The sequence below is a fragment of the Mesoplodon bidens genome (assembly GCF_964165515.1).
Source record: "Mesoplodon bidens genome assembly, chromosome: 1".
Classification (NCBI taxonomy): Eukaryota; Metazoa; Chordata; class Mammalia; order Artiodactyla; family Ziphiidae; genus Mesoplodon; species Mesoplodon bidens.
In genome coordinates this window covers 203,405,382-203,433,007 of record NC_138176.1, presented here as the reverse complement: position 1 = coordinate 203,433,007, position 27,626 = coordinate 203,405,382, and the positions used below count along the sequence as shown (strand labels likewise).

Below are 27,626 nucleotides of genomic sequence, written 5' to 3'. Positions count from 1 at the left end.
GAGCCTGTGCTCCGCAACGGGAGAGGCCACAACAGTGAGAGGCCTGCGTACCGCAAAAAAAAAAAAAAAAAAAAAAAAAAATACATGTTCTGATCTGGGCCTGAGATTCTGCTTTTCTAATAGCTCCAGGTAACACTGGAGCTTCTGCGCTGTGCAGCATGTTTTGAGTAGCAAGGCTTTACGTGACCTAATTTCACATTAGTACATATTGTGTTCGTGTTACAGTATATGGTATAGTTTTTCTGTTCTGAAAAACCATAAGAAAACAAATTAAAAACTTACATTGACAGGAAACCGCACATAGGAACCCTCTTCAGGATATGTGAACATCCCATATTCTTTCTTGGTCATATCTTCAAATATATAGTCAAGAACTCGGACTTCACCCCTTCTCCCACAGAACGAATTTCTTTAATAAATTCAACCTGAGGAACGAGAACACAGTCCCAGGTCTAGATTTAAAATACAATGTCTTGACCTTGACGGAAAAGTTTAAACCTGCTAGTAGCAGGATTCCCAGAATCTGCTCTCCTGACCTAACTGTACTCTGTTCTCCCTCAATCTGCTTCTGAGCAGTGGATGCCATGAACCTATTTACTGTCAGATTACTGTATAGTGAGTGCGTGGGTCCCTTCCACGGCTACGTGAACCAAGTGAAGCGGGATTCTAGCAAGGTTCAGCATTCTCCAATTATGTTGACCAGTGTCTTGAACCAAATTTTTGTTTTTTTGATTTTTGGGGTTTTTTTTTGTTGTTGTTTTGTTTTTTGCAGTACGCGGGCCTCTCACCGCTGTGGCCTCTCCCGTTGCGGAGCGCAGGCTCAGCAGCCACGGCTCACGGGCCCAGCCTCTCCGCGGCATGTGGGATGCTCCCGGACCGGGGCACGAACCCGTGTCCCCTGCATCGGCAGGCGGGCTCTCAACCACTGCGCCACCAGGGAAGCCCCTGAACCAAATTTTGATGTGCTTCAAACCCCTGGGCCACTAAGTTCCTCAATTCTTCTCTCTTGTTTATCTTCCTCTCATTATTCAGGCTTTAAAACTTGGGCTCCAGTCAACAATTATTTGGCTTCTCCTGCCTCTCCCCTCATTAGGACTTCAGATAAACAGCCCTCCCCATCAGCCTGGGTATGACACCTTTGTAGGAACCTTCAGAGCTGACTGCCCAGAATGCTCTTGTGGGCATCATTAAGACCAGGTCCCTCTTTTCTAAAGTCTACCTCTGGGCTTTGTAGTTGAGTACTATTCTGGGTTTCCTACTAACTCTCTAACTACTCCTTCTATCCTTCCCTTTCTGTCTGTTTCTTTTTATCTTTTTGATACAAGTATCAGCAAGCTTCACTAAGAGTTCTCTTTCTCTTCTGTTTGCCTAGAAGATCTTACTTACTGGCACTTTGATCAGCCAACTCCTGGGCCACTGTCCATCATCTCCAAGGGTCTGCCTCACATTCCATCCAGATATCCCAATAATAAATTAAGCTTGCCTCTGATTTTCCTATTTCTGCTCATTTACACTAGCAAGTCTGCCTTTGCCACGGTCAGGACCTGCTCATAAAGGGCCTTGACAACCTTGCCTTGTTCAGAGTCAATATTTGATTGGATTTGTCTTGAACTTTGCCTTCTTACCTCTTTGTCATCTCCTGTAGGCAGAATCATTTTCTATTCATTTCCTCATAATCAAGATTTGAAGGAAAACAGGTACAGAGGGAGACAACAACTAGAGAGTCTGGCTTATAAAATAGTTTCTATGTTTTCCATTAGAGTCCTATCCTGGGAAGCAGACCTCTCCTCTCTGAGGCCCACCCTCAGCTTCTGACTTCTCTGAGAACTTAACTCTTCCCCTCGTGGTTGATATCAGGAAAAGTCACTCCCTTCTGGACAGATGCCAGCCCTCACCTACAAAGTTAGTCATTATTCTGTGGGCAAACGATCTGAGGTACCACCCAGTGAAAACCCTACAGGTGCTCACAAAGGGTGAAGTGAAGGATGCCAAGAATTGGAACCAATATACTGGAAAGTCTACGACTGAAACTAGAGCCAAAATGGAGGATAAGTATCTGTTGCACCTGCTGCTTGCTGATTGCATTCACAGCCCCAATTCTTCACCCCTCCTTGACCCAGGTCTTTTGCGTGTGACTTTGCAGTTCCCCTCATTAAAGAGGCTGAGTATATTTTGCCAGCCCTTGACTTGAGTTCAGCCATGTGACTTGCTTTGGCTAAAGCCATGTTTGTCGTGTGACTGGGCTTCCTGTCTTGTACCTCTGACAATGATGTGAGAACATGTTTGCGGGTCCCAGGAAGAAGATGGAAAACGTAGGAACCAGGGCCCGGGGCCAAACTGCCCCAGCCAGGCCTAGCCTAGATCAGCCAATCCCTAGCTAACTCGCAAACATGTACACAAGTATAGACAAAACCCGCAAAGCCACCCAGGTGAGTTCAACTTAGATTAGCAGACCCTCAGCTGAATTGCAGATCTATAAGATTATTATTTTAAGTCACTGTGCTTTGGGATGGTTCATTGAGCAGCATTTCTGTAGCCATAGGTAACTAATAGTTAACTCATAACCCCAGTGTTCAATTAAACACCCCATAGCTTTTCTCTGAAGGGTTAGCAAGGAATCCTGGAAACCATTAGGCTGATAACTATAGTTGCAAACACAGGCTCTTCCTGTGCTACATTATATAAATGTTTCCCTCCCACATTGGTAAAAATATCCAATGAGGCTTTTTACTGTACCACTAATATTTTCCAGAGGTCAGTGACTTCAGCTTGGCTTAACTGATGCAGAGCATCTTCAACTAGGTGACTCTGTCTGACTCTAAGTGTAAATGGAGGGGATTCATCCTTTCCTTGCAGAATTATTTGCCCCAAATCCATGCACTCTTTCCCTTCTGATTCCTAGAAAAAGAAATATTTTAGGAATCCTCATAGGAATACTAGGAATTGTTTCATATTTCAAATAAACATATTTTATATAGCACACATTTATGCCTACCATTGCTATATACACTCATATTATAATTATTTAAGGAAAAGAAAATCATATCTATATTATGGGAGATAAAGAGATGGCAGGATCTGTGGCATCTGGGAACTGTATATAGGAGATTACTCACCATGGATGTACAGCTAAATAGTCTCAGATCACTTATTATAGGAAACATAATCCTTACAGGCAACAGTGGTATTAAACATGCTGAAGCATTCATCCAGTGTCATCCGCTTCGCAGCCTTGCCACCATAATCTTCAAAAATATAAGGGCAGTGGAGGAGCTCAGACATGTCAGATGTAGGAAGAAGACTAGAGAAAAGGCTTTCCGGGCTTCCCTGGTGGCGCAGTGGTTGAGAGTCCGCCTGCCGATGCAGGGGACACGGGTTCTTGCCCCGGTCCGGGAAGATCCCACATGCCGCGGAGCGGCTGGGCCCGTGAGCCGTGGCCGCTGAGCCTGTGCGTCCGGAGCCTGTGCTCCGCAACGGGAGAGGCCACAACAGTGAGAGGCCCGCGTACCGCAAAAAAAAAAAAAAAGAAAAGAAAAGGCTTTCCAAGAGAAAATCCACTCCTCCTCTACTTCTAATACCTGTGATCCATCTCCTGAATTTGCATGGGAACTCCCTAAAAAGATGTCACTGGTGGCCTCAGTTTGTAGCTAGCATTCTTCTTGGCCACCCAATACAGTACTTCCATGTAGCTTTTCTGAATTCTCAACATTTCCTTACCAATTTAGTCCCATAATCTTGATTCTGATGAACTCCCTTGGATTAGAAATCAGGTGTTGGACTTGCTATCCTTGCTTTGACCTCAACACTCCTCTAGGGCTTCTGCTTTATCCCAAGGACAGTAAAGGAGTATTTAGGATTTATAAACCAATGCAACCCTCTTGGGGCCTGTCCTGCAATAGTGACAGCAAGACAGGTGGATAACAGCTGTGCTATCCCAGGTTTCCAGGCTGAGTGTGGGTGCCCATATAAGCCCTCTACAAGCATCTGAGACAAGTGTGCCTGTGGCTCTAGGCTTGGGAAAGCCCTGTCCCAGATCTCTGCCACCACTAAGGACTGGGAATTTGATATATGATGCTCCTAGATTCTTCTGGTTGTTCCTTCAGATGTTTGTTGTAAAGAAATCCCAGGTTTGCAGGGAAAGGGAAAAGTGCCATTTCTGGTCCTTCCTGGTGGTGGGTCTTCTCTCCTTTGGTCCAGGAGTCTGCAGCTCTGGGATGCGTCGCGATTCTGATTGCCAAGCAATGTGTTCTGTGGCTCTGAGTGACGGGGGTGTCCGGCAAAGCCCTCCACTGACTAGAGCAGGGAGAGGTGTATGTGGCCTGTTGTAGGCCCCCCCTTCTGTCACCTAGCCAAGAACTGGACTGGAAACTTGCAGCTTAACTTATTTTCCAGTTCCTCTACCCCCATTCTCCATGTACTGGTTTCCCCTCTCTACATTTATGCATTTGAATTGGTAATACAGTTCGGAGCTTACAATTTTGACTACATCCATCATCTCTCCCTTGGAAGACAGGATTCTGGTGTATGCTTTCTAACTTCGCCCTTGACAACTACAACTAGGGTTTTCTTGTCCTCAAATCTTCCCTAATGCTTCATAATATGCAACCTGCCTGGGTCCACTGTCCACTCAACCCTCATTAACACAGTAGATAGGTTAGATAGAGCGCTGCTATAGAAGAAAGTACCATGTAGGGAAGGACTTGTTTAAAGGACCCTTACAGGGCAGTTAGGCTTCGCAAGGAAAGACAATCTATTTTCTCTCATTACCAGGGATGTTAGGAAAATTTTTTAAAGGGGTAGCTGGGAAACAAAAGAGGAGATGATTCAGTCAGATCTCCTTGTAAACATGCTGATGACAGAACTAATAACCTCAACTAAAGGGAGAGTCCTTATCTACAGAATGCTTTTAGCAGGATGTACCTTGGCCATCTAGGTTGCTTATTATAAAGAAACACGGAATTTATAGATTTATGGGGCATGGCTCACTGGAAAATGTCATGTAAGCTATATAATTAATAGGGTATATAAAGGAAATGTTTGATAACTGAAATGGCTCATTTGATGCATGTGATGTCCCAGACCTCTCCATGTCTCACCATGTGAGTCTTTAAAGTACAAATATCATAGATAAACAGGTACAAACCTTTCCTGAGGAATGGCCTAGAAAACAAGGCTCAGCAATCAAGAAAATGTTTGGGAAATCTTCAGCATAATGTCTGGGGGTAGGGGCTGGGATGAGGATTATAGATACATAACTAAAAGCTCAGGCTGATGGTGATAAGAGACCCAAAACAGCATGTAAATGTTGTGTGGGAACAATACAACTATGAGAGAAGAAGCAGAAGGGAGGGTAAGTGGAAAGCAGAATAAACTCACTGAAGGACTCACAGGCAGTATCCGGGAAGAAAAGGTATCACTGTGGCTTACAAATCAAGCTCCAAGACTCTAAAGCAAATATGAAAATCGAAAGACTAACACTAAGAACAGAGTAGTAACTAAAACTGGATTGAGGAGGAGAATGAAGGGAGTGGGAAAGAACAGTTACTAGATAATTTCTGTATTCCTCATAGTAGAAGAACAATGAATATTAACCAAAGAGTATGAGGATTCAGGGACTTCCTCGGTGGTCCAGTGGTTAAGAAGCCACCTTCCAATGCTGGGGACGTGGGTTCGAGCCCTCTTTGGGGAACTGGGATTCCCACATGCCGCGTGGCATCTAAGCCTGCGTGTTGCAACTACTGAGCCCATGCACCACAACTAGAGAGCCCACGTGCCACAACTACAGAGCCCATGCACTCTGGAACCCACGCCACAACTACAGAGCCCACCTGCTCTGCAGCCTGCATGCCACAATTTGAGAGAAGCCCACACGCCACAACTAGACAGAAGCCCATGCACTGCAACGAAGAGCCCGCACGCCGCAACTAAGACCTGACGCGGCCATAAATAAATAAGAAGAGTATAGGATTCAGGCATTATGTAATAATAAGAAACAATTAAAATTAAGACTGAAATGTCGTGATTAAGCCATCACATCTGGAAAAGATCACAAAGCTTGGTAACACTGCATCGGTGAGAGTGTGTGAAAGAGGCTATTCATACGTTGCTGGTGGCAACATAAGTTGGTACGACCACTACGTACAGTAATATGGCAATATTTAATTATTAAAGGAAAAAGATTAAGCATCATTCTACCTTCATATATGACTGATATTTTTCAGGGTAACCAAATTGCCCTGATTGACAAGGAAAAGTTCTTTATAGAATTCCAGTTAATAATTTTGGAAGGAATGATAAGATCAGAAATATCACCATTTTTCAAACTTTAACAATGCAATGGATGAAATTATTCATTAAAAGTTGATGGAATGCATGTATCTTTTCAAATTCAACTATATACACAGGAGTGGAGTTTCTGGGGCATAGGGCAGTTCTATTTTTAGTTTTTTGAGAAACCTCCATACTATTTACCACAGTGCTACACCAATTTACATTCCCATCAACAGTGTGCAAGGGTTCAGTTTCCTCCACACTGGGTGACAGGTTTTATCTTTCAATATTTTGAGTATGTCATTCCACTCTCTCCTAGTCTGTAGAGTTTCTGCTGAGAAACCTGCTGATAGTTTACTGGGGCTATCTTTGTAGGTTGCTGTCTTTTGTTCCCCGGCTGTCTTTAAAATTCTTTATCACTGACTTTTGACAGTTTTAATATAATGTGCCTTGGAGAAGGCTTTTTGCATTGAGATAATAAGGTGTTCTATTAGCTTCACGCACTTGTATATCCAGTTCCCTTCCCAGCTTTGGGAAGTGCTCAGCTATTAATTTTTTAAATAAGCTCTGTGCTCCCTTCTCCTTCTCTTCTCCTTCTGGGATACCCATTATCCCAGAAGGAGGGTTCTCTTTTCTCCACATCCTCACCAACATTTGTTATTTGTGTTCTTTTTGATGATAGCCATCCTGACAGGTGTGAGGGGACAACTCATTGCTGCAATGAACACTGGGGTGCATGTGTCTTTTTGAATTCTGGTTTTCTCTGGATATATGTCCAGTAGGGGGACCGCTGGGTCATATGGTAGTTCTATTTTTAGTTTTTTAAGGAATCTCCATACTGTTCTCCATAGTGGCTGTATCAATTTACACTCCCAACAACAATGCATGAGGGTTCCCTTTTCTCCACAGCCTCTCCAGCATTTACTGTTTGTAGATTTTTTTGATGATGGTCATTCTGACTGGTGTGAGATGATACCTCATAGTAGTTTTGATTTGCATTTCTCTAATAATTAGTGACGTTGAGCAGCTTTTCATGTGTTTGTCAGCCATCTGTATGTCTTGTTTGGAGAAATGTCTATTTAGGTCTTCCGCCCATTTTTTGATTGGGTTGTTTGTTTTTTTTTTGATATTGAGCTACATGAGCTGTTTGTATATTTTGGAGATTAATCCTTTGTCAGTTGTTTTGTTTGCAAATATTTTCTCCCATTCTGAGGGCTGTCTTTTCTACTTGTTTATGGTTTCCTTTGCTGTGCAAAAGCTTCTAAGTTTAATTAGGTCCCATTTATTTATTTTTGTTTTTATTCTCATTACTCTAGGAGGTGGGTCAAAAACTATCTTGCTGTGATTTATGTCAAAGAGTGTTCTTCCTATGTTTTCCTCTAAGAGTTTTATAGTATCTGGCCTTACATTTAGGTCTTTAATCCACTTTGAGTTTATTTTTGTGTATGGTGTTAGGGAGTGTTCTAATTTCATTCTTTTACATATAGCTGTCCAGTTTTCCCAGCACCACTTATTGAAGAGACTGTCTTTTCTCCATTGTATACTCTTGCCTCCTTTGTCATAGATTAACTGACCATAAGTGTGTGAGTTTATTTCTAAGCTCTCTGTTTGGTTCCATTGATTTATGTGTCTGTTTCTGTGCCAGTACCATACTGGTTTGATTACTGTAGCTTTGTAGAATAGTCTGAAGTCAGGGAGCATGATTCCTCCAGCTCTGTTCTTCTTTCTCAAGATTGTTTGGGCTATTAGGGGTCTTTTGTGTTTCCATTCAAATTTTAAAATTACTTGTTTTAGTTCTGTGAAAAATGCCATTGGTATTTTGATAAGGGTTGCATTGAATCTGTAGATTGCCTTGGTTAGTATGGTCATTTTAACAATATTGATTCTTCCAATCCAAGAACACAGTGTATCTTTCCATCTGTTTGTGACATCTTTGATTTCTTTCATCAACGTCTTACAGTTTTCAGAGTACAGGTATTTTGCTTCCTTAGGTAGGTTTATTCCTAGCTTTTTATTCTTTTTTATGTAAATGGGATTGTTCCCTTAATTTCTCTTTCTGATAGTTCGTTGTTAGTGTATAAAAATGCAACAGATTACTGTATATTAATTTTGTATCTGCAACTGTACTGAATTCATTGATGAGCTCTAATAGTTTTTTGGTGGCATCTTTAGGATTTTCTATGTATAGCATCATGTCATGTAAGAACAGTGACAGTTTTACTTCTTCCTTTCCAATTTGGATTCTTTTTATTTCTTTTTCTTCTCTGATTGCTGTTGCTGGGACTTCCAAAATATATTGAATAAAAGTAGTGAGAGTGGGCATCCTTGCCTTGTTCCTGTTCTTAAAGAGAATGCATCCAGCTTTTATTCTGCTTCAAGAGTGAAACAGCTATAAATCCTCTCCTGGGTGGGCAGGCAAGTGAGCTTCACTGCCAGGAAAAAGACCCCATGCTTGCACTTGGATGAGAAATTGCAGAAACAAACATTATCACAAGCTGTCCTATCTTCCATGTGTCCCCCTAAATGCCCATCTGTCTCCCAATGGAAATTGTTTCATCCATTTCTCCCCCTTCCCTAAAGTTGGCATATAAACCCTCATCCCTAGCTGCTCTTCATGAGTAGAACTTTTCTTTTCTGTTAATCTGTCTATTCTTAATCGGTAGGTCCCAAAACATATGAATCCCAAACTAGTACTCCTTTCATAAGTTATACCTCTCAAGCATTGTTTTTCTCATATTGAAAATAAAAATACTGTATATACTGTACATTTAAGTATGCAGTAAGAAAATAAATGCCAGCGCCTAATACAGTGTCTGGCATATAGTAACCTCATAATAAACACCAGCCCCTCCGCTATCACACTTTCATCTCACTCAACTCCTAACAAAAGTAAACTGTAGTCATATTGGTTCCTGTAAAGAAATTCTATTGATCTATTTCTCAAGTGAATATTGGTTATTACCAAAGAAGAAATCCATTCTTTTTTTGTTAACTTCTCGCCATTTCTAAGTCCACATTAATGGAAATAGTTTGTCCAGATTCTCTTTGGATGCAAGAAATGCAAAAAAACACATAAACAGATGTAAAGGAATATTTCTAACTTCATATATCATTATGTATAATTTTATTTTACTACATATCATATATTATCTGTTTTCTTAAAGCTTGCATTCTTTCAAAATAATCAATTTACTTGGCACACAAAAAAGTTATAAAATTTATGTTCTCCTAAGAGAGAATAGGTAACAATTTATTATCTAAAGTTTGGGCTGCAACAATAGCAAAAGTTTACATGCTGCGTCTGAGTGCTGAAACCATTTACCCTCACACTCAGCCTGCGCACTGAGAACTGAAACTCCCTAACCCCACCTATATTACCATCTATATTTACATTATTTTGGGATTCCACTGTTTCATTAGCATGACTTTACTATTCCAAGACACCCTTGCCCAAGCAAATGGCTTGACTGTTCATTTTAGGAACTTCCTGAAAAGACCCATTAACTCTACCAACAATCAACAGTTTACTGCAATCAACAGTTTACGCCCAAAAATTCTTCACATCTCTTGTCTCAAAATCTTTGCCTTGCTGTTTCCAACCTTTCCGGATTGTAGTATCTTTCCTCAATCCTGATAAAGTCCGAAATCCTCCCCTCCCACACTGAAAGACCTGCCTTAATCCAAACTGTTGATTTAAAAAAATTCAGACCTGGCCATTCTCCTCAGAAATACTACCAAGGCTTTCTTAGTCTAGGTGTGGCATTTCCCTGGGTTGTGTTGGTAATATTTGAGGAGCCTGCACTCTGTAGGATGATTTGTGTTTATAATGTACTATTAAGTATTCCATGCTTGCTAGATTAACCAATCAATTGTAATACTAGGCCTAAAACATTTATGCAAGTACCAAAACAGAGGACTGTAAATTTCCCTGTAAAATAAATTCTCCTTTGCAGCCTTTGGCGTCTTAAGATCAAACCTTGAGGTTTATCACTCCTGGGAAGGGGACATGGAGACACTTTAGAAAGATAATATTCTTAGTGTAGAAAAGATTCTCCTCTAGGTAATGAGAATTAGCTTGAGGCTACAGTGGGGAAGAAACAGGATACATTACATGGTAGAGTCCCCTCCTTTCTAGGCTAGAAGGATGGCAAGAGGAGGAAGGCAAATGGGAGAGAAAGCCGGCAGAGGGAAGCAGTGTCTTGATTTCTCATCTCCTGCCTTTGGCTGGGATATGTAGAGATGAATAGGGATGCCTCTGGGGACTCTAGAATGATAACTGCCTCGTGAGCTGCGGTGGGCAGGCATGACACTCATCTTCCCTGGGCTTCTCTGGTTCCCAGGTGAAGCTGTTGGACCCAACAGTTCCTCCAGTCTCCCTGAGGAATGGCTGGGAATGCAGCTGGGTTAAGAACCAAAGGGACAATGGCGGAGGGGCGGGGAGGGGGGTAGGAGGGCAGGTTACTTAGATGCAAGTACCTGCAACAGGGGTTAAGCGAATAGTGAGTACCGCCTAGCGGCGGATGTGTACAGCTATCTTCTGAGGCCAAGTCAACAAGGGAGGGACAGGACCTGACCTAGCGAAGGAGGATGGGGATGAGTGACACCAGGTGTGGACAGACCTCCAGGGCACCGGCCTCCAGAGTAGACAGAGGGCAGCCTAAGGGCCCCTTTATGCTGATATTCCCCCTCCCCTCCCTTGTTACTGCTAAAGTAATTAAACAAGGAGGCCATTACACTGCAGTGCCTCTAGTGCCATGGTGGCCTATAAAAGCAAACCAAAATCTAAGCCTGTAAATGCCTCAAAGTTATGAATCAAAAGCTAAGGGCAGGGCTTCCCTGGTGGCGCAGTGGTTGAGAGTCCGCCTGCCAATGCAGGGGACACGGGTTCGATCCCTGGTCTGGGAAGATCCCACATGCTGCGGAGCAACTAGGACCGTGAGCCACAACTGCTGAGCCTGCGCGTCTGGAGCCTGTGCTTCGCAACAAGAGAGGCCGCGATAGTGAGAGGCCCCCGCACTGCGATGAAGAGTGGCTCCCGCTTGCCACAACTAGAGAAAGCCCTCGCACAGAAACGAAGACCCAATACAGCAAAAATAAATTAACTAATTAATAAAAACTCCTACCCCCAACATCTTCTTTAAAAAAAAAAAAAAAGCTAAGGGCAACCAATCACAAAAAGTTCACTAGGCTTTAAGTTATAGCCAATCAAATAATTTCCTTTCTTTGTTTCTGTACCTTCTCTGTATGTCTCTCCCTGAGCTCCTCTCACTGGAGCACTCTTAGGCAATTCTGAATTGGTGCTGCGTGATGCAAATTGATGTTCGCTCAAATAAACTTACAATTTTTAATATGCCTCACTTTATCTTTCAGTAGTTCCCAGGTACAGTATTGGAGGGCAAAGAGGGAGGGGAAGAAACAGAAGACCAAACGTTGAGCAATTTAAGAGAGGAATTGTTTAAACTACTGAAACAGACCAAGTGTCAAACCAAGTAGGAGAGAAGTTAGATTCTCCTCTGTGGTAGTAAGACTAGTTAAAGATAAAATAAATAGAATCTGTTTTCCTTACTGATCTCAAAATAAGAGCTTCAGAGCACAGCCCTGGCTTCTAAGTACAAAAGCAATGTTAGAATGAACTGATCGCTCCTAGATACAAAGATTCTGAAAAAAACACCATTCCTGCCAATCAGACAGCAGAGGAGAGCCGGGCAGAGGCAGTGAACAATGTAAATTAGAAATTACAACTTGCAGTGGTCCAATAGGAAATTACTTTACAAAAGTGGGAGAATTCTGTAACAGCCTATGGAGTTTTCAATGTTGGATTTTTTTTGTTCATAGATAACAAAATTCACGTATTAAAATGACTGAGTCGAAACATTTCATTTTAAATATCCCCCAGTGTTTTAAATAAAGTTAAGTCTCATGTAAATGTTACCTTTTCTTTAAAAACTTGCAGTCAGGGCTTCCCCGGTGGCGCAGTGGTTGAGAGTCCGCCTGCCGATGCAGGGGACACGGGTTTGTGCCCCGGTCCGGGAAGATCCCACATGCCGTGGAGCGGCTGGGCCCGTGAGCCATGGCCGCTGAGCCTGCGCATACGGAGCCTGTGCTCTGCAACGGGAGGGGCCACAACAGTGAGAGGCCCGCGCGTATAGCAAAAAAAAAAAAAAAAAAAAAAAAAAACTTGCAGTCAGACAAGCAGGAGATGAAAATATCACTCTAATTTCCCTGCAAACATAATAAGACAAGGTTAAATCACAACATATTACAAGCATGTCCCTTTTATCTTACCGAATACTGTATGTAACTGATGACGTGGAATCATTGTTAATGAAAATAACTGCTCTCTTAAGAGTCTTCCAGATTCTGGGTATACTTTGTGCATGTGACTGCTAAATCTCACCAAAACCCTTCATAGTTGATTTGATCAAGTCATCTAGAATTAAATAAAATTCATCCTTCTGAAAACAGAAACTTCTGGAGCTCCAGAGAATAAACTATGAAGCTGTAAAAACAGTCTGCCCTGGGGAAGGCTTTGTGGCACAGAAAGCATTTTTGATTCACTCCTGCATCTTCCTCGCCTATCAAAGTGCCTGGCATATTGTACATCCTCAGTATACCTCTGTTAAAGAAATGATGAATGAATGAATACAATGACTTCTTCAAACTAAGAGATGGTAGAAGAGAATCATGGTTAAAATGCAAATGCCTTCATGACAAAGCCAAATCCTCTCTCTTATGTCTAGGATAAAATGACCAAGGCTTCAGAACCAAATAAAAGTGGTTTCTCCTTTTTTTTTGGCTGTGCCACGCAGCTTGCAGGGTCTTAGTTCCCCAAACAGGGATCAAACCTGGGCCCCCAGCAGTGAAAGCGCAGGACTGCCAGGACTGCCAGGAAATTCCCAGTTTCTACTTTGTCAGACAGAGCCACCTCTCAGTCACTTACTTCATGCTCTGCACTTCCTCTTGCCATTGCCATCCATTTTTCTGTCAGCAACTGGTTAATTCGGCTTATTTCTGGCAGGGTTTTCCTGGAAACACTGGTGGAACTAGTACCCTTCTAGGAAGAAAGAAAAGAATGATCAGGAAAATACACACACACACACACACACACACTACGTAGTGAGTAAAACAAAGGTGGGAGATGGGCCCCCATCCTCTCAGACAGTGGGGTTTGGTGGGAGGAGCCATGGCATCAGACTGGCCTGGCTCTTCCATTTCCTAGCCTTGGCCACTTTGCTTGGTCCAAGCCTTAGCTTTGTTATTTAAAAAATGAGATAACACAAAAGAACTGAAAACAGGGACTCAAACAGATACTATATGTCAACATTCATTGCAGCATTATTCACAATAGCCAAAAAGATGGGAACAATCCTCGTCCAGCAACAGCATCAACAGATGAATATGGTACATCCATACAATGAAATATTACTCAGCCATGAAAAGGAAGGAAGTTCTGACACATGCTGCAACATGCATGAACTGTGAAAACACAATGCTGAGTGAAATAAGCCTGATACAAAAGGACAAATATTGTACAATTCCACTTATATGAAACAGGCTAATTCATAGACAGAAAGGGTATTAGAGGTTACCTGGGGTTACAGGTAGTGGAGAATGGGGAGTTATTATTTAATGGTTAAAAGTTTCTGCTTGGGGAGAAAAAGAGTTTCTGCTTGGGGTAATGAAAAAAGTTTTAGAGGTAGATAGCGGTGATGGTTTCACCACACTTAAAAAATGAGATTAAAAGATATTAGGTATACAAAGCCTTTGGATTATAGTAAGTACTCAGTAAATACTAGTTTCTTTCTGCCCTTTAATCATCCACAGGTTTTTGCTTTGATATCAGTGGTTTTCAGACTGATAACAGAATCACCTAGTGATCTTGTTAAAGCGTAGACTGCTGGGCCCATCTCCACAGTTTCCGATTCAACAGGTCAGGAGTGGAGCTCAAGAATCTGCATCTAGCAAATTCCCAGGTGATGCTGAGGCTGCCGATTTGGGGACCACATTTTTGAGAACCATGGTTCTATATAATATTTGAAACCAAATGGCTCAACCAGAGGTGTCAGAAATCACTGTCTGGAGAGAAAAACCTGTCTTTAATATATTCCTCCAAGGACATTAGTGCCCTGCTCTGTAATATACCTCTGCTTCCACTAGCCTATAGTAAATCAGGGAATTCTGCATCACTTTTGTTTAATGCTTAGCTAAAGACCTTTTGAAAAAGATGTATTACCGTGACTCCCAAAGTTCCCTTCACTGTCTTGATCTGAGTCCTGGGTGTTCCCTGGAGTTCAACCATGAGGAAGCTTTTTTCCCTCCACCATCCCAGGGACCTTAGGACGATGAGGCGCTCCCTGTTGGCATTTACAAACCATTTCTTCTACTTTCTTCTTCAAAATCCCGGCTCCTCTGAAGCACATAACAACAGACTATATCACCTGCCAAAGTCCTAGTCACGACCCTTCAATCACTGAAAACTTTAGCACCTTGCTGACTGTCTTCCTCAGCACATCCATGCCTGTCATCATTCTTCCTGTCCTTCTTGGCAACTTCATACTTAATGAACCCAGTTTATTTCCCCTCTTGATCTCTCAGTTCTTTATCTTGTCTCCACTCTCTTCCTCTGTTCCACTGCAGCCCTGGCCCTGGGTCGGGGCTTCTAAACTGATCCGACTGGCATTTTGCGTCAGATAATTCTCTGTTGTGAGCGGCTGTCTTGTGCGTTGCGGGATGTTTAGCAGCAGCCCTGGACTCTACCCACCTGATGCCAGTAGCAGCCACCCCGACATACATGCCCCTCCCTCAGGACAAACTCCACTGAGCACAGATATTGCCAGATGTTTCCAGGGGTGCAAAACCACTCCTAGTTGAAAACTATTGCCCTAGATAAAGGTGATATTCTGTACTTTATAATCACCAGTAATTGTTCCAGGGACTTCCCTGGTGGTGCAGTCGTTAAGAATCCGCCTGCCAATGCAGGGGACATGGGTTTGAACCCTGGTCCAGGAAGATCCCCCATGCCGCGGAGCAACTAAGCCCGTGCGACACGACTACTGAGCCTGCGCTCTAGAGCTCGTGCTCCACAACAAGAGAAGCCACCGCAGTGAGAACCCCGTAGAGAAAGCTCACACGCAGCAACAAAGACCCAACGCAGCCAAACAAACAAACAAAAATTGTTCCACCTTCTAAATTTCCATTAGAAACATTCTCCTCTCTGATCATCATACACCATCCTTCTAATTCACTGACTTCAGAGTGGAACTCCCAGGCTAACATTCTTTGATGCTGGAATGAGTTAACACTTGGGGGCTGTTGGGATGAAATGAATGTAGTCTGCATGCAAGAAGGACATGAATTTGAGGGGGGCAGTGGCGGAACGTTACAGACTGAGTGTTTTCCTCCCAAGTTCATATATTGGAATCCTAACCCCCAATGTGATGGTATTAGGAGGTGGGGCCTTTGGAAAGTGACTGGGTCATGAGGGTGGAGCCCTCAGGAATGGGATTAGTGCCCTTTATAACAGACCCCAGAGAGCTCTTTCACCCCTGCTCCTTCTGCCACATGAGGATACAGTGAGAAGACAGCCATCTGTAAACCAGGAAGCAGGCCCTCACCAGACATCAAATGTGCCATCATTTTTTTTTTTTTTTTTTTGGCCACACTGTGCAGCTTGCAGGATCTTAGTTCCCAGACCAGACCAGGGATCGAACCCCGGGCCACAGCAGTGAAAGTGTCGAGTCCTAACCACTGGGCCACCAGGGAATTCCCAAATGTGCTGTCATCTTAATCCCAGACTTCCCAGCCTCCAAAACTGAGAAATAAATTTCTGTTTATAAACCACTCAATCTATGGTATTTTGTTATAGCAGCCCGAACAGACGAAGACACTTTAGAGTGGAATCCACTCCAACATTCTTTGAGGCCACTGGGCCCTCCAATCCATCAACCCTATTGTTTGTTCATTATCCATCCTCCTCTTCATGTCTTTCTTACCCAGCTTAGATTCTATGGTCAGCGGTGTAATCAGTCCTTTGCAAATACCTCCAAGTCTTCTGCCCCTTTCCTATTGTACTGACCTAGCAGAAGTCCACCTGTAGTTAAGCTTCAACCTGAATTACTCCAAAGGAATCCAAGCAGCTTAACATCAACGGAGAAAAACAAACAACTGTGCCGACTGATTTCACCTTATGCCCTACAACCACAGATTTCAAATGGTTACTCTATACTGTCTAGTAATCTCCCACAACGTTCACTGTCTCACTCTGAGTCACTATTGCACACTTTCCGTTTATTCCTAAACCTGTAGCAATCTTCCTCTGCTTCACTAAGTTTCAAATAAGGACCGTGCCTTGTGCATCCCTGAGAAAACAGAAACAATCAGGGAAGAACTAATCACCTTCCCACAAGCAACCTACCCTCACCTCCACTGCTCCTCATCAGAACAGAATAAAAATTTCTGCCCAAAGCCCTACGTGCCACACTGGACCCTTGGCCCTGCTTCCTTGCTCCTATTCTGGGAATTACCTCTACAATTATTCCCTCTTTCTCATGCATCAGCACTTTCTCCTCCTGAACTGGATCATTCTCACTGGCATACAAACATACCTTAATATCACCCCTCCAAACAACAACAAAACCCTCTCACGGTGGTGTACTCCCTTTCATGACAAAACGTCTCAGAACTGTCACAGTCATTGTTCCCCACTTATTCCCCTTTATTCTCTGCCTATCCGGCTCAGTTAGGTTTCATCTTCTTTCCCCTGAGATGACTCAGTCTTGACAAAGCAAAAACAAACTCTGTGCTTGTCTTACTGGATCAGTATGTGTCAGGTTTGGCCACTTCCTCAGAGAAAAAAATGATATTTAAAAGAAACAGAAAGTGTAATAGGTACCTGGTAAGTTGTCACAAAGTTGGCATACGTTCCAGCAAAAATGTGGTTCATTTGAACATCCACAAGGTCTATAAGAAAGTCATAAATCCATGAGTATTGTTTTTAGAAGCAAAAAATAAATCTTTTGTTGTAAACCTAAAACTGCTCTAAAAAATAGTCTTAAAAAAATCTAGGGCTTCCCTGGTGGCGCAGTGGTTGAGAGTCTGCCTGCCGATGCAGGGGACACGGGTTCGTGCCCCGGTCCGGGAAGATCCCACATGCCGTGGAGCGGCTGTGACCGTGAGCCATGGCCGCTGAGCCTGTGCGTCCGGAGCCTGTGCTCCGCAACGGGAGAGGCCACAACAGTGAGAGGCCCGCGTACCGCAAAAAAAAAAAAATAATGTATTACCAAGCTAAATTTACTTATTTATTGGCTTCTAAATGGATTTTGACTACAAACAGTATAAAACAATAATTTTGATCAGATTACATGTTGTGTATTCACTTAGCTTAAAATTTAATCTTTCATGTACTTGCATAATGAAACCAGGCTGATGTGCTTCAGTAGAGGTTTGATTGAACATATAAAAGTGGGGAGGGCTTCCCTGGTGGCGCAGTGGTTGAGAGTCCGCCTGCCGATGCAGGGGACGCGGGTTCGTGCCCCGGTCTGGGAGGATCCCACATGCCGCGGAGCGGCTGGGCCCGTGAGCCATGGCCGCTGAGCCTTCACGTCCGGAGCCTGTGCTCTGCAATGGGAGAGGCCACAACAGTGAGAGGCCCTTGTACCACAGAAAGAAAAAAAAAAAAAAAAGTGGGGATTCCCTGGTGGCGCAGGGGTTAAGAATATGCCTGCCAATGCAGGGGACATGGGTTCGAGCCCTGGTACGGGAAGATCCCACATGCCGTGGAGCAACTAAGCCCATGAGCCACAACTGCTGAGCCTGTGCTCTAGAGCCTGCAAGCCATAACTACTGAGCCCGCATGCCACAATTACTGAGCCCGCGTGCCACAACTACTGAAGCCCGCACACCTAGAGCCCATGCTCCACAACAAGAGAAGCCACCGCAATGCGAAGCCTGTGCACTGCAAAGAAGAGTAGCCCCCGCTTGCCGCAACTAGAGAAAGCCCGCACGCAGCAACGAGGACCCAACGCAGCCAAAAATAAAAATAAATTTATATTAAAAAAAATATATATATATATATATATATAAAGGTATACTGTTCCGAAGCTTAAGTAACTGATTTGGGTTCTTTTGTATTACCTTAATCTTTAGAAAAGATCACCAAATACTCCAGGGAGCACTGCATAAGAAAAAGAATGCATATTGTACAAATCAAAGATAACAGTACTAAAAGAACCACAGTTCTATGCACTCCTTTGAAAGGAAACTGAATAATAGTTCTCCTCCAGTGGCATCATTTAACACAAAATTACAAATTCGTGAGACCACTCATACCATCAACAGAAATCAGGCAGCTAAGTCAAAGTTCTCTGCCAGAGCCCCCGGATGAGGTGAGCTGCTTGTGCAACATGGTCCACAACCAAAAGACACCACCTGACTAGTGGTAGAGACATACACAAGGGTGTGAGAACTGTAGAAGAGAGAATATATTATAATAAAGACATATTATAATGTGTCACATTTTTTGAGAAAGATGATGTCTCAACACAAAATAACAGATTTATCTTATACTAAGTACCCAGATCCCATATCAAAATGTCAGAGTTAGAGGGTGACAAATCATGTGGGTAAACAAATGGTAGGTGAATGTTGACTTATTACTAAACTTAAAGGCAGAATATTATTGATGGGTCGTTACAATGGTTTCTCTCGTTTGTGTTTTAAATGTAAGCTCTTTTTGTCTTTTGCTTTTCATGAATTGGATAGATTATATGCAAAGTGTCCTCATAGGGAGGGATAAGTTGGGAGATTGGGGTTGACCTATACACACTACTATACATAAAATAGATAACTAATAAGGACCTGCTGTATAGCACAGGGAACTCTACTCAATACTCTGTAATGACCTATATGGGTAAAGAATCTAAAAAAGAGTGGATATATGTATATGTATAACTGATTCACTTTGCTGTACAGCAGAAACTAACTATAGTTGTAAATCAACTATACTCTAATAAAAATTTAAAAAGAAACAAAGTGTCCTCATAATTAGGTTATACAAAACTCTGAATACATATGCAAATATATATCTTCTACTTGTATGAAATTAACTTTGTCTCATGAACTCAAATAGGCAAGCACCACTATTTTTGTTATAGACCAACTCCACTACCCCCCTCATAAGGTGGTCTATACACAGTAGAGTTCCAATAAATTCTTACAAAACAAATGAAATATCTAGGATAAAGAAGAAAAAAATAGAAATATTAAACTATATTTGAAAGAAGTAAATTTTCAGAAGGAAAATGATCTATAAAAAGAGTAATCACATATTTTAGGGTCTTAAGGTTTAATAACATTCCACGAGTCATTTCTAAGCAATAAAATACAACGCTTTCTACTCATGCTTAAAAAAAAAACTTATTACCTTCCACAGTCTGCGAAACTAGGCCCTCAATTCCTTCTGAGTTGCGGACCCCTCTTCTCAGCAGTGGGGCTGTTTCCCAGCTGTCCACAGCTATTGTCTCCAAATGTGAATACTTTCCCATCCTGTTTGAAAAAGGAGGGATCAGGCTAAAAAAAAGTAGTTAAAAACTAAAAGATTTAAGTATCCTAAGAGAGTTCTATGAGAGCACCATGGTAAATATAAGCTCTATATAAAGACAAAGAGTCCTGTATTTATTATTTCTAACAGTGAATGAAGAATTAACACGTTAAACTTGAAAAATCATTGGCATTCCCTTCAGAACTAGGCACTTATAGGTGTCTGTGGAATAAACTGATGGACAAATTAACTGGTTCAAGAGTAACTCTAACATATAAGCATAGGGTTGCTTTATCTATTCGATCATTTCTCTGAAAATAAATCTCTTTTCAATTCTATTTTTATTTTCAATTTTTTTTTTTTTTTTTGTGGTACGTGGGCTTCTCACCGCCGCGGCCTCTCCTGTTGGGGCGCACAGGCTCCGGACGCGCAGGCCCAGCGGCCATGGCCCACGGGCCCAGCCGCTCCGCAGCACGTGGGATCCTCCCGGACGGGGCACGAACCCGCGTCCCCTGCACCGGCAGGCGGACTCCCAACCACTGCGCCACCAGGGAAGCCCTATTTTCAATTTTTGATTCTAGATTAAAACAACTCTAGCTCTCTCTTGCCAACTAAGAAGAATATAATTCAAACATGCTTTTAAAACAAAATATAAATTATTTTAGATACTTAGTTTTAAATAAACATTTCAACCACACAAGTAGTCTTCAAGTCTATTCATTACATCTATGGAGAGAATCCATCCCGTTGGAATGTATTGTATGGCCAGTACAAGAAAGGGGTGGGGAACATTCAGGAAGCTGACTCATAATTGTGCCAAGCAAGAAATGGAACAAAAAATGTTCTAGTCTGTAGTATGGGCCACTGAAACCTATAAAAATTACTTTGTTGCTTCTATAATATTTTTCATGTGTAGAGCTACATTATGAATGAATAACTGCTAAAAGGATTAGCTCCTATATTAATCTAATTTTAAAATATCTAAAAATATTTCCTAAAGCTGAAATTAGCTTTTGTTATAGGATCTTTAAAATTCCATGGTTTATATTCGGCTAAGTTCTCCTCTTTAGACATCTGTACATTGAATGGATATCTTCAGATGTTGATACGAATATTGTTTTCCACAATAATCAGTACATGTACCTTGTGGTAACATTTCTCTGGAATTTAAAAAAATAGCAAGATGCGAGTTCCCTGGCGGTCCCATAGTTGGGACTCAGCGCTTTCACTGCCAGGGGCCTGGGTTCAATCCCTGGTTGGGGAACTAAGATCCCGCAAGCCACACGGTGTGGCCAGAAAAAAAGAAAAAAAATAGCAAGACATTTTGGATTACCTTGGTAAGCACTGCAGTGTGCTCATAACCACAGCTGACATAAATCACACCGAGTCTTCAGTACACCAACTGATCGAGGCTTGTAGCTCTGAACTGTTGAAAGAAAGCAGAATCTCTAGAGTATAAGAAATACTCATATTTCCTGGTTTTTATATATTTTAATATTTTTGTCATCTTATAATTCATCAACATAATTTAAAAAGTGAACAATCAGAAGTATTATAAAACAGAGGGAAAGCCCTGCATTGGAAAAGAAAAGCAGTCCTTTAGCATTTATTTCTGGAAAATATTTAATTTTCTGGAATGACTAAGGTTATTGGCCGAGAAAACTAAGCTTAAAAACCCCCATTCTCAATAATATTTCCATTATGTTGTATTCATTTCTGTTACATAGTAGGTGTTCTGAAAATATGCAATAATAATTGAGAAGATAAGATGGCCTACTTCATGTTGACAAAGTTAAATGAAATGAGATGTAGGGGCTCAGCATGGTACTGGTATGTAACAAGAGCTAAATATACATGAGCCACATGTAAAGAATTGAACAGAGGGGCTCATGGGGAAGACGTCACAGTGAGTTTAGTTGAAAGGTTGGAGAGGAACTGGTTGTTTCCCCTACTGCTAGCAATGTTCTAAACAAGTGGTTCCCAAACTTTGCTGCACATTGGAATCACCTGTGGCGTCTTTGGTAATGACTGATGCCTGGCTTCCATCCCCAGACATTCTGATTTAATTGGTCTGGGGTCCAACCTGGGCATTGAGATTTTTAAACGTTCTTAGAGTAGACAGACTAATGGCCTTGCAAAGATGACCATGTTCTTTTCCCAGAGCCTGTGAATATGTTAAATTACATGGCAAAGGGAAGTTAAGGAAGCAGATGGATTTAAGAAGGTTGTTAATGAGTTGACCTTAAAATAGGGAGGTTAGCCTGGATTATCCAGGTGGGCCCAGTGTAATCACAAGGGTACTTTTAAGAGGAAGAGGGAGGCAGAAGAGTGAATGTCAGCCTAAGGAGACTTGAAGAAGACTGAACCAGCTATTGCTGGCTTTGAAGAAGAAAGTGGGTTATGAGTCAAGAGTGTAGGTGCCTCCAGAAGCTGGAAAAGGGAAGAAAAATGCTCTGGTCCCCTCCAGCCTCCAGAAATTAATGCAGCCCTGTTGGCACTTTGATTTTAACCCAGTGAGACCTCCATCAGACTTCTGACCACCAGAGCCATGAGTTAATAAATTTATGTTGTTTTAAGCCACTAGGTTTGTGATTTGTTACAGCAGGAATCAAAAAAGTTAATATAGCTCCCTAGGTGATTCTAATGTGTCACAAAGTTTGGGACCACTGTTCTATACTTTCAGAACCGGTTTTCCAACCAGAAAGAAAGAAGGACTTACTACAAGACTACCTTGTTACCTGGGACATTATTCCCTCCGAGGGCCAGCTTCCCTGCATTGTTGCTTCCCCAGCCAAATGAAGTCCGAGACAGACAGGGCAAAGCTGTGGGCCCTTCCTGCAGCCAGCTGTGCCAGCGGGATCCCCTCCAGGGACCTCACCCTCTGTGGGCTGGCTTAAGAGGGGAACTTCTTCCCCAGGCCCAGCTGCCCATGGCTGTTCTTTCCCCATGAAAACACTTGGCCATCTACAAAAATAAAGAGGAGAAATCCAGAACTGCCAACACAATGGAATACCAAATTCAAGGAGGAACTGCTGTCCTAATTCTAAAAATCTTTAAAGAATAGAAACAAGAGTAAAGGATGTTAAAGTACTCTCACTAAAGGCAAAGGGGATGGTCAAGGTCACCTTTAAAAGTCCCTTCCAACAATATCCACTCTTCTTCTCCCTCCCAGTTAAGGGTAACCATGATCTTTCACCTGCTCAGGCCAAAAACCTTGAAGCCATCCTCGACTCCTCTCTTTCTTCTACACACTTCAACCCACAAATACCAAAGCCTCTATCTTCAAAATCTATCCAGGATCCAACCACTTCTTACCACTCCACTGTTAGCCCTGTAGCCACCAAGTCACCATCATTTTTCCCCTGGGAAATGACAACAGCACCTCACTGGGCTCCCACATTGCATCTCTGCCCCCAGCAGTTTCTTCTCTAAAGAGAAGTCAGAGTGCTCTTTTAAAAATATGTCAGATGGAGAGGATAGAACCAAGATGGTGGAGTAGAAGGACGTGCCCTCACTCCCTCTTGCGAGAACACCAGAATCACAACTAACTGCTGAACAATCATTGAAAGGAAGACACTGGAACTCACCAAAAAAGATACCCCACATCCAAAGACAAAGGAGAACCCACAATGAGATGGTAGGAGGGGCGCAATCACCATAAAAATCAAATCCCGTAACTGCTGGGTGGGTGACTTACAAACTGGAGAACACTTATACCACAGAAGTCCACCCACTGGAGTGAAGGCTCTGAGCCCCACGTCAGGCTTCCCAACCTGAGGGTCTGGCAACAGGAGGAGGAATTCCTAGAGAATCACACTTTGAAGGCTAGCGGGATTTGATTGCAGGACTCTGACAGGACTGGGGGAAACAGAGACTCCATTCCTGGAGGGCACACAGAAAGTAGTGTGTATATCAGGACCCAGGGGGAAGGAGCAGTGACCCCAGGGGAGACTGAACCAGACCTACCTGCTAGTGTTGGAGGGTCTCCTGCAGAGGCGGGGGGTGGCTGTGGCTCACCGTGGGGACAAGGACACTGGCAGCAGAAGTTCTGGGAAGTACTCCTTGGTGTGAGTCCTCCCAGAGTCCGCCATTAGCCCCACCAAAGAGCTGGGTAGGCTCCAGTGTTGGGTCACCTCAGGCCAAACAACCAACAGGGGGGGAACCCAGCACCACCCATCAGCAGTCAAGCGGATTAAAGTTTTACTGAGCTCTGCCCACCAGAGCAACAGTCAGCTCTACCTACCACTAGTCCCTCCCATCAGGAAACTTGCTCAAGCCTCTTAGATGGCCATATCCACCAGAGGGCAGACAGGAGAAGCAAGAAGAAGTACAATCCTGCAGCCTGTGGAACAAAAACCACATTCACAAAAAGATAGACAAGATGAAAAGGCAGAGGGCTATGTACCAGATGAGGGAACAAGATAAAACCCCAGAAAAACAACTAAATGAAGTGGAGATAGGCAACCTTCCAGAAAAAGAATTCAGAATAATGATAGTGAAGATGATCCAGGACCTCGGAAAAAGAATGGAGGCAAAGATCGAGAAGATGCAAGAAATGTTTGACAAAGACCTAGAAGAATTAAAGAACAAACAAACAGAGATGAACAATACAATAACTGAAATGAAAACTACACTAGAAGGAATCAATAGCAGAATAACTGAGGCAGAAGAACAGATAAATGACCTGGAAGACAGAATGGTGGAATTCACTGCCGCAGAACATAATAAAGAAAAAAGAATGAAACGAAATGAAGACAGCCTAAGAGGCCTCTGGGACAACATTAAACACAACAACATTGGCATTATAGGGGTCCCACAAGAAGAGAGAGAGAAAGGACCCAAGAAAATATTTGAAGAGCTTATAGACGAAATCTTTCCTAACATGGGAAAGGAAATAGCCACCCAAGTCCAGGAAGCACAGCAAGTCCCATACAGGATAAACTCAAGGAGAAACACTCCGAGACACAGAGTAATCAAATTGGCAAAAATTAAAGACAAAGAAAAATTATTGAAAGCAGCAAGGGAGAAACAACAAATAACATACAAGGGAACTCCCATAAGGTTAACAACTGATTTCTCAGCAGAAACTCTACAAGCCAGAAGGGAGTGGCATGACATAATTAAAGTGATGAAAGGGAAGAACCTACAACCAAGATTACTCTATGCGGCAAGGATCTCATTCAGATTTGATGGAGAAATCAAAAGCTTTACAGGCAAGCAAAAGCTAAGAGAATTCAGCACCACCAAACCAGCTCTACAACAAATGCTAAAGGAACTTCTCTAAGTGGGAAACACAAGAGAAGAAAGGACCTACAAAAACAAACCCAAAACAATTAAGAAAATGGTACTAGGAACATACGTATCAATAATTACCTTAAACGTGAATGGATTAAATGCTCCAACCAAAAGACACAGGCTTGCTGAATGGATACAAAAACAAGACCCATATATATGCTGTCTACAAGAGACCCACTTCAGACCTAGGGACACATACAGACCGAAAGTGAGGGGATGGAAAAAGATATTCCATGCAAATGGAAATCAAAAGAAAGCTGGAGTAGCAATACTCATATCAGATAAAATAGATTTTAAAATAAAGAATGCTACAAGAGACAAGGAAGTACACTACATAATCATCAAGGGATCAATCCAAGAAGAAGATGTAACAATTATAAATATAAATGCACCCAACATAGGAGCACCTCAATACATAAGGCAACTGCTAACAGCTAAAAAAGAGGAAACTGACAGTAACACAATAATAGTGGGGAACTTTAACACCTCACTTATGCCAATGGACAGATCATCCAAAATGAAAATAAATAGGAAACAGAAGCTTTAAATGACACAATAGACCAGATAGATTTAATTGATATTTATAGGACATTCCACCCAAAAACAGCAGATTACACTTTCTTCTCAAGTGCGCACAGAACATTTTCCAGGATAGATCACAACTTGGGTCACAAATCAAGCCTCAGTAACTTTAAGAAAATTAAAATCATATCAAGCATCTTTTCTGACCACAATGCTACGAGATTAGAAATGAATTACAGGGAAAAAAACGTAAAAAACACAAACACGTGGAGGCTAAACAATACATTACTAAATAACCAAGAGATCACTGAAGAAATCAAAGAGGAAATCAAAAAATACCTAGAGACAAATGACAATGAAACACGACGATCCAAAACCTATAGGATGCACCAAAAGCAGTTCTAAGAGGGAAGTTTATAGCTATACAAGCCTACCTCAAGAAAAAGAAAAATCTCAAACAATCTAACCTTACACCTACAGGAACTAGAGAAAGAAGAACAAACAAAACCCAAAGTTAGCAGAAGGAAAGAAATCGTAAAGATCAGAGCAGAAATAAATGAAATAGCAACAAAGAAAACAATAGCAAAGATCAATAAAACTAAAAGCTGGTTCTTTGAGAAGATAAACAAAATTGATAAACCATCAGCCAGACTCATCAAGAAAAAAGAGGGAGAGGACTCAAATTAATAAAATTAGAAATGAAAAAGGAGAAGTTACAACAGATACTGCTGAAATACAAAGCATCCTAAGAGACTACTACAAGGAACTCTATGCCAATAAAATGGACAACATAGAAGAAATGGACAAATTCTTAGAAAGGTATAGCCTTCCAAGACTGAACCAGGAAGAAATAGAAAATATGAACAGACCAATCACAAGTAATGAAATTGAAACTGTGATTAAAAATCTTCCAACAAACAAAAGTTCAGGACCAGATGGCTTCACAGGTGAATTCTATCAAACATTTAGAGAAGAGCTAATACCCATCCTTCTCAAACTCTTCCAAAAAATTGCAGAGGAAGGAACACTCCCAAACTCATTCTGTGAGGCCACCATCACCCTGATACCAAAACCAGACAAAGATACTACAAAAAAAGAAAATTACAGAAAAATATCACTGATGAATATAGATGCAAAAATCCTCAACAAAATACTAGCAAACAGAATCCAAAACACATTAAAAGGATCGTACACCATGATCAAGTGGGATTTATCCCAGGGATGGAAGTATTCTTTAGTATATGCAAATCAATCAATGTGATACACCATATTAACAAATTGAAGAAGAAAAACCATATGATCATCTCAATAGATGCAGAAAAATCTTTTGACAAAATTCAAGACCCATTTATGATAAAAACTCTTCAGACCATGGGTACAGAGGGAACCTACCTCAACATAATAAAGGCCATATGTGACAAACCCACAGCAAAGATCATTCTCAATGGTGAAAGGCTGAAAGCATTTCCTCTAAGATCAGGAACAAGACAAGGATGTCCACTCTCGCCACTATTATTCAACATAGTTTTGGAAGTCCTAGCCATGACAATCAGAGAAGAAAAAGAAATAAAAGGAATCCAAATTGGAAAAGAAGAAATAAAACTGTAACTGTTTGCAGATGACATGATACCATACATAGAGAATCCTAAAGATGCCACCAGAAAACTACTAGAGCTAATCAATGAATTTGGTAAAGTTGCAGGATACAAAATTAATGTACAGAAATCTCTTGCATTCCTATACACTAATGATGAGAAATCTGAAAGAGCAATTAAGGAAACACTCCCATTTACCACTGCAACAAGAAGAATAAAATACCTAGGAATAAACCTACCTAGGGAGACAAAAGACCTGTATGCAGAAAACTATAAGACACTGATGAAAGAAATTAAAGATGATACAAACAGATGGAGAGATATACCATGTTCTTAGATTGGAAGAATCAATGTTGTGAAAATGACTCTACTACCCAAAGCAGTCTACAGATTCAATGCAATCCCTA

General features: G+C 41.9%; 1 pseudogene across 1 annotated transcript in view; it reads right to left on the bottom strand.

The window, feature by feature from the left end:
• Positions 1–27,626, bottom strand: part of LOC308605427 (putative E3 ubiquitin-protein ligase HERC6) — a 36,061-nt pseudogene that overhangs the window by 6,067 nt on the left and 2,368 nt on the right. Inside the window, exons 2-6 of the transcript XR_014017856.1 lie at positions 22,546–22,771; positions 21,141–21,233; positions 19,691–19,812; positions 18,598–18,733; positions 17,162–17,229 (exon numbers count right to left, since the gene is read on the bottom strand). The product of XR_014017856.1 is annotated as a putative E3 ubiquitin-protein ligase HERC6 (transcript). The remainder of the gene's footprint in view (positions 1–17,161; positions 17,230–18,597; positions 18,734–19,690; positions 19,813–21,140; positions 21,234–22,545; positions 22,772–27,626) is intronic.